A 13556-nucleotide genomic window follows, 5' to 3' on the forward strand; every position below is an offset into this window, starting at 1 on the left:
GGAGTTAACATATTCAAAAATTAATAATTCAAATTGTTTTCAAACTAAAGACTAGAGAAAATTACTTGTATATATTTTGATTTATTTCTACCAAAGGCATTTTCATAGGATACTTTGTATCTTTTGCTTTAATTGTCTTTGATTGTGAGAGATTGCGGATGAACAATAATGGATAGAATGTGGAAAGAGAGGTAAATGACACGTAATTCAACTTTCAAAGAGAGATTCAAATCCTCATAACAAAATTAAGAATCTATTGTAACAAAAAGGAGAAGAATTACATCATCAAGCAATTGAAGGAGAAAAGAGAAAGGCTTTAGAGCACAATGGGTCTCAAGGCTTCTATTGTTCTAATATAATTGAAAATATTATTCTTTCCTCTCATTTTTTGCTCTAATTCCAAAAGGCTTTGCTCTCAACTCAAGCTTAATATTCTTTTCTTTTCTTCTATCATCACTAAAGTGTTGTAGAGATCTTGTTTTTATTCTAAAAAGACTTAATATGATTTACTGATTTCACAAGTCTGCTCATGAGATAAATTAGATTAATTAAGAGATAACAAATTTACTCTACAATTTTGATTATGTTATATATGTTGAAATAACGTAGACATACATGGATTAAATTTGTTAACCTTTTAATAAAAAACTAGGTGAATGTGTAATTCAGAAAAAATTTATTTTATGGGTCTAATCTGATCATTCAAAAACGGGTCAACATGCTTCATATTGTAATTATCAAATTTAGATTATAAGTGTAAATTGATATAAGTCATTGGGCTTTTGATGAGAGAGACCAATTAACTTTTTTAATTTTAAATAAAAGAAAGGTAAAAGTCCCTTTCTCCAAATGATAAAAACACATAACATTTTGACACCCATTTTGCATAACACATTCTGTAATTGGGAAGGAAAACTTTGCTTGAGGATTGACAATCAATCCTTCCTGCATCAATTTTCTTGACAGATGGCACAAACATGATTGTCTTAGTCCCTAATTTATGAAGATAAATGATTCTGTTTCCTTTTGTAGCTCTTGGGTTTTTTCTTTTCTTGATAATGAGAAACCCCACTTGACCCCTCGGGTCTAGTGACCAATAAATCAAGAGTATTATCTCAGTATGCTCCCGAAGGATTTATACCCAAGCTCTCCACCTTGGAAGCCCACCCCTTGGAGGCTACCTCTGGATTTTGCTTCAGTTTCTACGCCCTGCAACTCCTGCACATTCACATAAGTTTTAGATCCCAGCGAACTATTTGCACTCTCTTCAGCTTTTGTTCCCTGCAATCCATCAGCAGTTACCTGGTTACACAACACTTGATTCAGTTCAGCAAGAAAGCTAAGCTCTGATTTCTCAACACTTTGAAGTGACACATTCAGTCTGGCTTGATAAAAACATTACTATTATTTTCATATAAAATTAGCAAGTACTATTCTAATTCATAGAAAACCAATTTCTGTATAAACTTATTTTACAGTTTCTATAATATCGATTTGATAATGTTAAAAGAAAATGTACGATATGTTAAAAGAAAAAGAAGCAGCAGAAATGTGCTTGTATTGATTATTTCCAAGTATCACCAAACAAATTCTTTTCACACATTAAACTAAATCAAGAACTCCGTTCAACAGATCTATTCCCTAATTATGGGAAAAATAATTTCCCCCATTTTCTTGTACAACAAACAAAATCCTTGCTATGTCTAGGAATTTTGCAAAAAAATATATTACTCTGTGTGAAACTTTATTTGCTAAAACGTTTTTAGAGATCAAGAAAGTCAATGAACAACAATTGCGACAGTGCTCATAATTGCAGGCAGACAAGAAAGATGAATCCAAAATCAATGACACAGGGTTTAATGATCAAACCTGGCATGTCAAAGTATGATTGTTGCCAAATCCACAGCTTTTCAAGTTCTGCCCTCCTCCATCTGGTCTTTTTATGGATCACTAGCATTCTCAACATAACTGATTGGTACTCCATGGGCACTACAGAATCTCATCACCTGTAGTTCCACATACAAAAGTCAAGAGAAGTTGTATAGACTAATCCCATCAAATCACCAAAACCCAGGCAAGTCAAATTTTAATATATATATATACTATTTTTGTGCTGCAAAAGAATCATATCCAAGAAGAGTATTTCCAGAAATTAAATGCACCTCATCGGGCTTAGGGATTTTCTCCAACACTTTCTGAATCAAGTCAGCCAATCATTGATACTAGGGCCTGTATGATAAAAACAGGCAGCCCTGACATATATGTATCTTCCCTGGCATGTTATTCTCACTCAGAAATGGTTTATGATATAAAAATTGATTTGCTACAGGCAAGCAACTAGAGAATATAGTAAAACAGAAGTAGCACCTAAATAGTCTCTCCAGCAGACAGATTCTTGACCCAGTTGTAGAAATAGAGAACTGTGGATAAATCCTCTTCTGAAACGAAGGGATTTTCATCTAATTTAAGCGAGGAACACCATCTTCTCTATTATGCAAACACCTGCCTTTTGTCCTTTCTTCTTCATGATTATTTCTTCTATATTTGATCATTAAGTTATTTGAGCTTACAAATAATGTAATAATGAGAATACAATGATGGCAATTTGTTAACATACCTGTTTTCAAGCTTGTTTTCCCCTAAATTTTGCATTACAAATTTCAACCAAATGAATGTTCTCTTTATACTCTGTGTTCAAAAATCAATAGAATTGTATCAGTATGACAAATTAAATTGGCATTAGAGCTATATCAGCAAGAGTGAGGGAATTCAGTGCCTTAATTAAACGAGCATATGGCAAGTGTCTCTTCTGCTAAGTTTCCATCAGCATGCAACCTTGCCAATCCGAAACTGCCCACCTGTTTATGATATTGATAATGCATAATCATTAATATTGCAGTAAGGATTTTGATTGTCACTATTTCTAGGAAAAATTTAATGAATCAAATTTAATAGACTATAAATTCCACCTGATATCTATGACCTATAAATTCCACCTGATATCTAAGACCTCTTCAGCTTGTCTGCTATTCTTTTGTTGCTACAATTCCATGCTCTGTATTCCCCTGCATTTTCTGTTACAGTTTTCTGATGTGAATCTAAACAAATTGTATTGTGATTATTGTAAGGGGGCATCAAGCCATTGAAGAAAGAAAAAAGTATTTTACATCCAAATATTGTTCAAATAGTATAAATATTTACAACTGAATTGAATTCTTATATAAACATCCCAAGGTCTTACATTGCTAGGAAATGAACATTGAACACAATTCCCACTTTGATTTGGTAGATAGTAAATTGCCTCTTTGAAGCTCACTAATTAATATTAAGTTAATGTTTAATTTCATTGTGTTCATAAAAATTGATGAACAGGATTCACACCAGCATGCATTGCAGAATCAAGTCTCATTTCATGCCTTTTCAGGTAATCTTTCTGCTTTTTCTTCCACCACAATTAATTACACTTTGGATTTTATCCATCTTTAGATAATTAAATCAAATTTCATTTGTAATAGAAAAGATGGCTCAAACTAACTAAACCCACCACATTGATAGAAATTGACCAAACCAAAAAAAAAGAATATCTAAAGTTATGATAAAAGAGAAAAAGTGCAGCACATACCACTGCCATGAGCACACTTCTTTGTCGAACTCAAAGCCATTAAGGTTGCAGCAGATGGTATCGACCGGAAGGGGGGGGGTGTGGGGTGGGGGTGTGTTGTAACACCGTTGATTTTAACAGGAAGACCTTCCCTGGCCTTTATGTAAAAGTAAAGATAATAGTGGGGTGTCTTTGTGAAAAAATAAAAGGTAAAATTACCATTTAGGTTACACTAAATTTAAAAAATATTGAAAAAAAACCTTGCAGCCAGCCAGATATCCCCTCACTTTGAATAAAATTATCATAAAAACCCTCCATACTTGTAAAATTATCGTTAATTTCCCTTGTAAAATTATCGTTAAATTTGATCAATTAAGAGAAAAGCAATCTACTTCACAATTTTATTTATGTTGTATGGTGATGACTCGAATTCTAAGAGAAATCAGACCAACAGCTAAAAAAGATAAAGAACTTGTATAAATGAATAAATTGAAGACATGATATCAACCTCATGAAAACTTGAATTAATCATAACCTTCTCTTCTCAATCTCAATATAAATAAATAAATAAAGAGCACAAACGTCAACATTTAACAAGAATAGTAAAACCATTCTTGAAAATTTTAGTACATATGCTGATTTTGTTCTGTAAAAGAACCATATAGAAAAAGAGTATCCACAAACCTCAACTCTTTCTGAATCAAGTCAGTCATAGACTTGAAGCTCCTTATCTTCTGGTCCTCCAAGATTCAGAATTAACACTCCAACCTTATCTGCTGGGGCATGTGAATGGGAATGGTATTCTGCAGCATTTTTACAGTATGTGCTTACTCCAACTGCACCAAACATTTTCCCTACTAGATTTCCCTTTTGAGCCCCGGCAATGCTAGTTTTTTTAAAAGTTGAATCAGAATTTAGATTAGCAAGTGCTTGAGAATATGGTTTGCTCAGATCATGCAAGCGCCTGACCTGCTAACAACAGAAGTTCACTTAGTCATCATCTGTGAGTATAAATCATTAAATAGAATCCATCAAAGTTTACCCCAACAGAAAAAGTCTAAAACAACATAATAATAATAGAAAAACAGAAAACATATGAACAGCCAATGACCATATCATTGAATGTTTTACAGTAAAATCATGTTCTAAAAATCACCCAATAACGTTAAGCAAGAATCTCACAATGCTAAAAAACTTGCAGAATCATCCAAGACATTGCTGACATGAAATCCAAAAAGAGAAGATCTTGAGGCATGGATATAATAGAATATATATTCCTTTTTCAGAAACTTTCACTATACAAGAAGCAAAAGTTGCCTGCGAGCCTGTCTATTGGTCTCACTGTAGTCCAATCCAACCGATGACAACCTCTTCCCACAGGTGGCATTTGATTCATCAACAGCAAGAATACCACCCACTCTGTAGCCTCGGCGCCCACGCAGGCTAGTTGTGCACTAGCTCCCTACTAGCCCCGGGCTAACATTGCAAGAATACCCCATTTTTATGTAAAACAAACTAAATCTGTGCTATGTCTCGGTATTTTTATCAAATTATGTTCCGATGTTTGAAACTTTATTCGATGAAATCGCTAGCTCATATGAAACTCAACTATAATTCTACTTTTTTGACACACTACTCTAAATGGCCTTTAAAGGAGAATATTCTTGATTGCAAGTATCATTTTTGGCGATGACAGCAAAACAAATTCTAAAATAGAACCGAAGAACATTCTGATAGCATATCTCGCAAAGCCTTGGTTGTCTGCATTGGAGATACATGATGAAGGAAGACATGCAGTTGAGGACAAGTACACATCCCCAGTTTTGAATGTCGGATTCAAAAGCCAACTCTCTGTACTCCATGTCAATCTCATCTTAGGTTTTAATGTGTTCACTCACAATGCTGCAATCATAAAGACTACAATTAATTTAGTTCCGTAGATAGCCATTTTATCGCTCATATCTCCCTGACTGGAACTGCAAGACAACCCTTGACACCTTTCTAGCTGAGCCCAACAAGAACTTCATCAGTGTAGGGCTTCAGCTATTATACCTCATTCCAACATAGACGTTGACAGGTAAGTTCTTTTCTTCCAGAGCCATTCTAAATGCATGTGCCTGCAACAAGTTTTTCAAATTACAAATACACAATATTACAGACAAAATTTAAGGACAAAAATTAAAAAAAAAAAAATACAGCACAGATGTTCTAATAAAAAAATTTAGAAAAGAAAAGAAAATAGATAAAGTGCAATGAACAAACATGGCCCAAACATTAAAAATGCCACAAATAGCATGACATATCAACCTGCTCATCTGTTATTTTACACAAAGGTGAGCCACCTCCTATGGAAGCATATCCTTCTTTACTTTTGTCCTTGTAGAACAGAAATTAATTTGCCAAGGGCCATTGAAGGAACCGAAATAACCTGGGAAGGCATATGATGTCCTTTATCAATAAAATAAAAGAACATTTGGTGTAAAACTAACATTTTAAAGATACAAATATAAAAAGAGATAATAATTTTAAGAGCAGAGAAAGTCTGCAAATAAATTAAACAAAAATGGCTGAACATCGTGAACTGTCTCTGGTCCTCCAAGATTCAGAAGTAACACTCCAACCTTATCTTCAGTGGCATGTGAATGGGATTGATATTCCGCAATTCCATGCTCATCTCAAGCTACAATTCCATGCTATGTTTTCCCCTGGATTTTCCATTTCAATTTTCTGATATCAATCTAAACCAAGTATGTTGTGATTATGGTAAGGGGTAATCAAACCACTGAAGAATGAAAAAAGTATTTTACATCCAATTATTGCTCAAATAGTATAAATATTTACAATACTCAAGGCCATTGCTACAGTAATCCTGATTTATGTGGATAGCTTGTTCACTTTTTGTATCATCCCCTGCTCAAAATACTACATTTGAATAAAGCCAAAACTAATGCCATGGAAAGGAAAATCATCACACTATCCCAAGACAGTGGCATCGTCATGAATTCTCAAACAAGATCTCACAATTCATTGTCGTCTTCATTGGAGATGTTCCTTGAGGAAGACATAGCAGTTGCTAAAGGTAAGGCTGCTAGTATCGCATATGCCAGATCCGTGATATAGGAAGATGTGCACTTGACGGAGGGTACACATCACCGATTTTGAATGCCAGATTAAAGAGCCATCTCCCTGTACACCATGACAATCTCTTCTAGTGTTTCTATGTGCTCACTCAAAAAGCTGCAATTGTAAATACAACAATTAATTAAACTCTGTAGATAGCCATTTTAGTGCTCATATCAACACACAAAATTGTTATTTTTGTAACTAATAACGTACCTGACTGGAAATGCCAGAAGATTCATAACACCTTATTGGCCAAGCTCAACTAGAACTTCATCACTGTAGGAATTAACCAACCAAACAATATAGTGCCCAACCTAATAAAGAGGGAAAAAAACTGAGATCAAGAAAGTTGGTGGACAACAGTTGCCAAAACTTATGAAATTGGGTTTTACAATCATACCTGGTATGCCGGAGTATGATCATTGCCAAAACATCCGCTTTCCAATTTTTGCACTCCTCCATCTGGTCTTTGTATGGATGACCAGCATTCTCAACAATGACTGACTGGTACTCCATGAGCCAAAAAGAGTATCATTACATGCAGTTCCACATCTAGAAGTCAAACAAAGGTTGCAGAGGGAAAAACTCATCAAATGACCACAACCCAGGAAAGTCAAATTAAATATATGTACTGATTTTGTGCTGCAAAAGAACCATGTAGAAGAAAAGTATCCAGTAATTAAATGCACCTCCTGAGGCCTTGAGAATATCTCCAACGCTTTCTAAATCAAGTCAAGCCATAGACTTGATGTAACTTTCGCAGTGATAACAGGACCATTTGATAGAACCAAGCATCCCTGATAGGTAAGCATCTTCCCTGACATATTATTCTCACTCAGAAATGGGTTATTATATACAAATTGATTTACTACAGGCAAGATTACAGAATATACTAAAACAGAAGCAGCACCTCAATATTTTCTTCATAGTACGGATGCTTTACCCAGTTGTAAAGATAGAGCCGTGGATAAGATCCTCGGCTGAAACAAAGCAAGTTTGATCTCAGTTAAACTAGGAACACCATCTTTTCTGATATGAATCTAACCAAACTATGTTGTGAATATGGCAAGAGGGCATCAAACCATCGAAGAAAGAAAAAGGCACTTCACATCCAAATATTGTTCAAATAATATAAATATTTACAATTGAATTGAATTCTTATATAAACATCCAAGGCTATTGCATAGGAAATGAACGTTAAATACAATTCCCATTTTGCGCTTTGCCGGTAATAATCTCCGGAAGCCAGTCTTCTTCTACAAAGCACTAACAAACTTCAGTTGTCAATAATAATTTCACTGTAATTATAAAAATTTGATGAACATGATTCACACCAGTATGCATTGTAGAATCTAAGTCTGAGCTGATGTATTTTCAGGTAATCCTTCTGCTTTTACTTCTCCTCCTTCTCCTTCTCCTTCTCCTTCTCCGGCTTCATCACTGTCTTCTGTGATTCGAACAAAAGAGAAACATTTGATGAGAGCTGTTTCAAATTTTGAACACATGTATGCCAGCATAATAAGGACAAATTTCAAGCCCTGCATAGCAAGGAGCAATGCCAGTGAAGCCCCAAGAATTTAAATAAACATCATCAAAATTTTGCATTTTCAATCGATATCATAAATATCTTGCATTATAATCAGTATTATCAAATTTTTTGCATTTTTGTAGCCGTAATATGCATTCAAATCCAGTAAAAGAGAAAATTACTGAAGCAAGAAGCTTAGCAGCCAAGTATTATTATCTTCAAGATGGAAACAGGGATGAATAGTGCCATTCATGTCGAGATAGAGACTGTCGAGCTCAAAGGTGTTACTGTTGCGGCGGTGGTATCTACCGGGACCCTAATGCCATTGACTTTTAACGGGAAGACCTTCCTTGGCCTTTATGAAAGTACAGACAATTGTGGGGTGTCTCTGAAAAAAACTAAAAGATAGAAGCTATCATTTAGGTTACAATAAATTTAAATTATTAAAAAATTATCCGAGAGCCACCGAACAGTTTTTGCCATTTGTCCATATTCGTATTGTATTAATTCAGCTTTCAAGTTAGAGACTCTCAATCCTAACTAAAATCGTATTAAAATTTTCTAACATAAACAAATATTACCAGATTCGAGTTAACCTGATCACTTGAAATGACCTAAAATTGTCTAATATTTCTTTTTAGGTAAGTACTTTTAACATTTTAATTTGTTTATTAAATTACTTCCAATTTATAACTAACAATGCATACAACAATAATCTTAATACTCAAATCTCATTTTCAATGTAAAAATAAAATAAAATAAATTTTTTAAGAGTAAATAATTTTTTTTTCACTTTAGGTTTAGGCTAAAAACATTTTTTTCACTCCTAATTAGGGACGTGGATAACCGATTTGATGTAGTTTGATAGATTTTTCAAACCAAACTGAAAAAAACGATTTAAAAATTTTTCAAACCAAACCAGATCAATTTGGGTTTCAAACCAAATCAAACTGAAAAAATATGGGTAGGTCTTATTTAAATTATGGTTTTAACTATAATTATCAGTACCCATATATTTACGGTATATATGGTTATTGTATCTTATGATATGATACGATATAAAGAAAAAATGATACGTATCATAAGGTGTATCGAATTAATATGATACAACAAATATATCATATGATGCAATACATATTACTTATACAATAACTTTTTTAAAGAAAATAATAATATATTAGAGGTATATATCAAATTTTTAAAATGTTATGGGTGTTTGTAATATTTTTCAAAATAATGACGTCTCAATTATAATAGTTTATTAGAATTTATTATTTTAATTTTTAAAAAGTATATTAGATAATATGATATACGATATGGTAAATTGAATTTTTGATATATAATACAATACATTATTCGACTATTATAGTTTAAATCTTTTAAAATCATTTTTATATATATATATATATATATATATATATATATATATATATATATATATATATATATATATATATATATATATGTTGAATTATAATTTTCTAAAATATAATATATACATATAAAATAAATATAATAAATATATGTAATATACATGTACAAAAAATAACAAAATAAATATGAAAAAACAATTTTACACCTAATTGGTTATTAAAATATTTTGTCAAATATAGGATTTTATATATATATATATATATATATATATATATATATATATATATATATATATATATATATACACACACACACTGTTTATAGTTTGAAAATCGTTCAAACTGCAACCCAAACTAAAAAAAATAGTTTAAAAAACTTTAACCCAAACCGAACCATTTTACAAATCAAACCATAATTTTTAAACAGTTTGATTTAATTTTACGATTTAAACTAAATTATGCACACTCCAACTTCTAATTAACATAAATAACACTCTTCCACTCAAAATCAATATTACTTTAAAAAAATAATGACATAAGGATAAAATAGTAATTTTACCATATATTAATTTTGAAAAAAAAAACTTTTATAAGACCCAAAAGTTATATATATAACAATTTAACCTTTAAAAAGTTTAAAAACTCACAAATCAATCTCTAAAATATTTGGAAACCCTTATGTATATTTTAAAACTACTATATAGTCTTAATAATTATAATATAGTATTTATATTTATATTTTGTTTAATTTTTTTAGAATATAATTATTATTTTGAAACTACTAAAATATATATTGATATTTCAAAATTTTTTAAAAAACCTAAACTTTTTTAATTTTCAATTTCCCTATGCAAAATTTAAAAGGACCTTCAATATTTTTAAAAAGTTCATTTACTACCTAATATATAGTTATACGATAAAGACACCCTCTCTCCTTCTCTCTCTCTCTTCTCTCTCTCTCTCTCTCTCTCTCTCTCTATATATATATATATATTATAATTTGAATATTTAAAATTTTGTTACTTTGTGTTCATTTAGAGTTATATCAAAAATCCGACTGTATAGATAAAATGGTAATTTTATTTTTTAACATTCTTTTTTTATTAACATAGTTAAATTTTGGATTAAAAAATGTTATTTACACTTAATTTTAGGTGAGAATGTGTTATTTTTGTCAACTAAAAGTGAAAAAGTATTTTAAACCAATATTTGAGTGCAAACATGTAATTTACTCTTTTTTTATTTAAAACTTAATAATAATCAAAGTAATTATGACCATATGAAATAAAACTATAACCAATATATAAGGATTTAACTATTATTGATACTTGTTTTTCAATATTTTTTTAATCCGCCTTCAACAAATTACACTATAGTAAATATTTTTTCTAAAATTTATATCAATTAAAGTTGTGTTGGATTACTTTTGTGTCAAACCTTACCCAATCTGATTTACTTCGAATCGTATCAATTCGATTCGAAATAAATTTCATGTTTAGAAATCTTGACCCTAACTTTATTTTTTAAGTGTTGTGACATGTCAAATTAATGAGTCGTATTGAAAATTGTCAATTCTAAGCCAAATATCCCTTCTGATTCAATCAAATAATCACAAAAACTCTCAGAGGGTGTTTGATTTGGGTAATATTTTATTATCAAAATAAAAAGATTATCTTGAAAATAGATTACTTGATATAAATGATTATTATGTTTTATAAAATTTGATAAGTATAAATAATTATTATGTTTGGTTAAAGGTAATAAAAGATTACTAGTAAATTACTTTATTTAAATGTCTTTTAATATAATTATTTTTAAATATTTTTTTATATTATTTGTCATATTAATTAAAAATAAATTTATTTTTGTCTTAAAAAAATAATAAATAATAATATAATTATTATAAAATCAAAATTACTTTAGTAATCTTTAAATACCTAAAGTAAAGGTAGTAATCAGATTACCACCTATATTACTTGTCACGTCAGCATTGATAATAGAATATTACTGTAATCTTTTATTACTGACACACAAAACAAGGGAATAAAAGATAGATTATCAAGATAATCTTCAAAAACTGGAACCAAACGACCCCTCAATACTTGTGAAATTATCATTAATTCCCTTGTAGAGTTGTTTCTCTCCATAGAGTTATATCATACCAAGCAACATTATTTACATATACTTTTGAATATATAATTAAGTACACAAATGATATGTTATCACATAAGTAGATATTACTTTTTTCTTGTTTTAAAATTATTCAATTATATAATGACATTTTTTTGCATACATATTTTTCTATAAACAATTGTTGGAGAGTTAAGGTTATCCATCCATCATTCTTTAGTAGGAAAAAGATTTATCAAAACTTTCTTAAATTTTGGTATTAGTTGTTCTCTATAACCAAAGACCTTCATACTTAAACATTCATACATATGAAGTTTTTCTAAAATTAGAGATGATAATTTCAATCCAAATTAAGACTTTTGTCTCTAACGGAGAGAGGATTCTCCAATAAAAACATAAAAAGAGAATGAGACAAAAATGAAAAATATTTTCGTAATCAGAAATGATAATATATGTGTCTCTGATTAAAACGGGGATGAGAAAAGGTATAAGACTCATACCACAAATTAGGTCAAATCACCTCTTTCATCGGATTGATGATTGGTCCAATTCCTGAAACATTAACTAGGACACAGAAGACTTCTTTGGCCATGCCATGCCATGCCATTGCACTAATTTTTATGCATACTCCATCCATCTTTTGATCGAAAAAAAAAATCGAAATTTAGTTTTCTTATATCTCAGTTCGATCATGAATTGCGTACATGTATGAATGAATAATATAATAACAATACCTAAAAGTATCTAACCATCACTTTTTTCAATTATTAAAGGGATTGATTTTTTATTATTTTTAAGATGCTTAATTTTTAACTTGTCTTATTAAAGAGACAGAAGGAAATTAACTTTTGTTATTTCCTATTTTATGTACAAAATAAACACAATTGTAATATTGTTATATTTTCTTTTGAAAACAAAATAATTAGTTTGACACATTCAATAAGAAATATTGAAAATTTAATCTATTTAATAGAAATATTTAAAAGTTTGATCCATCCCATAGGAAAATTTTAAAGTTAAACTCTTCAATAAAAATAAAATTTTGTTACTTCAATACAAAAAAATGATAATTCGATATTTTCATATGTTATCATCTCTTTCTTTCTCCTCTAACTTGTATCACGATATGCATGTAACTTTACATGTTTCTTATGAGTATAAATCGACATGAATAATGATATAATTGTGTTAAAATTAGCAACCACTACTTCTTCTAAAGGGTATATTGTATCTTGGTTTTATTTAGGATTGGATTCGAACTGACTCGCTTCAATGGAGCTAAACTGAAGCTCAATAAAAAAAATATATTATTATCCTTTTCTTTCTCCTCTAACTTTTATGCAACTTGTATCACGATTTGCATATAACTTTGCATGTTTTTTATGTGTATAAATCAACATAAATGACGATGTATTTGTGTTGGAATGGACAACCATTTCTTTTAAAAGGTATATTATATTTCACTTTTGTTTATGGTTAGATTCAAACTGAATTAAATTTGAGTTTAACTCACCTCAATAGAGTTGAGCTTGAGATTGAGTTCATCAAACTCGTTTCAAAGATGTTCGAGTTTCGCTCATTTAAGAGGAGGTGAATTCGAGTTTGAGTTTTGAGTTCGATTCGATATTAAACAATATCATCTTAATGTGTTTTGGTAAAAAACAATGTCGTTTTTGTTGATTCATATCAATTTTTTCAAGCATGTACGTTTCATAAATCAAACACCCTTAAATCTTAAATTCAAACTCAAAAATATTGAACTTTCAAGTTTAAAATCAAACTCACTTAAACTAAACTCATT

General features: G+C 30.3%; 2 long non-coding RNA genes across 4 annotated transcripts; both read right to left on the minus strand.

Annotated features, from left to right (window-relative positions):
• Positions 1–780: 780 nt before the first annotated feature.
• LOC123205195 lies at positions 781–2690 on the minus strand. The gene is made up of 5 exons (XR_006499817.1): positions 2618–2690; positions 2368–2538; positions 2163–2272; positions 1870–2006; positions 781–1302 (listed from the first exon to the last, which is right to left on the minus strand). It is a non-coding gene; the product is annotated as an uncharacterized LOC123205195 (long non-coding RNA).
• An 86-nt stretch (positions 2691–2776) lies between these two features.
• On the minus strand, positions 2777–8643 carry LOC123205193. 3 transcript variants are annotated; one of them, XR_006499815.1, is made up of 12 exons: positions 8435–8643; positions 8059–8171; positions 7635–7980; positions 7414–7541; positions 7125–7276; positions 6938–7038; positions 6223–6838; positions 5909–6029; positions 4784–5718; positions 3623–4570; positions 2970–3074; positions 2777–2858 (listed from the first exon to the last, which is right to left on the minus strand). It is a non-coding gene; the product is annotated as an uncharacterized LOC123205193 (long non-coding RNA). The 3 variants fall into 3 exon arrangements; XR_006499813.1 differs by having other exon boundaries at positions 6623–6838; positions 7635–8171; XR_006499814.1 differs by having other exon boundaries at positions 5654–5718; positions 7635–8171.
• Positions 8644–13556: the final 4913 nt, after the last annotated feature.

The sequence above is a fragment of the Mangifera indica genome, unplaced genomic scaffold (genome assembly GCF_011075055.1).
Source record: "Mangifera indica cultivar Alphonso unplaced genomic scaffold, CATAS_Mindica_2.1 Un_0002, whole genome shotgun sequence".
Lineage (NCBI taxonomy): Eukaryota > Viridiplantae > Streptophyta > Magnoliopsida > Sapindales > Anacardiaceae > Mangifera > Mangifera indica.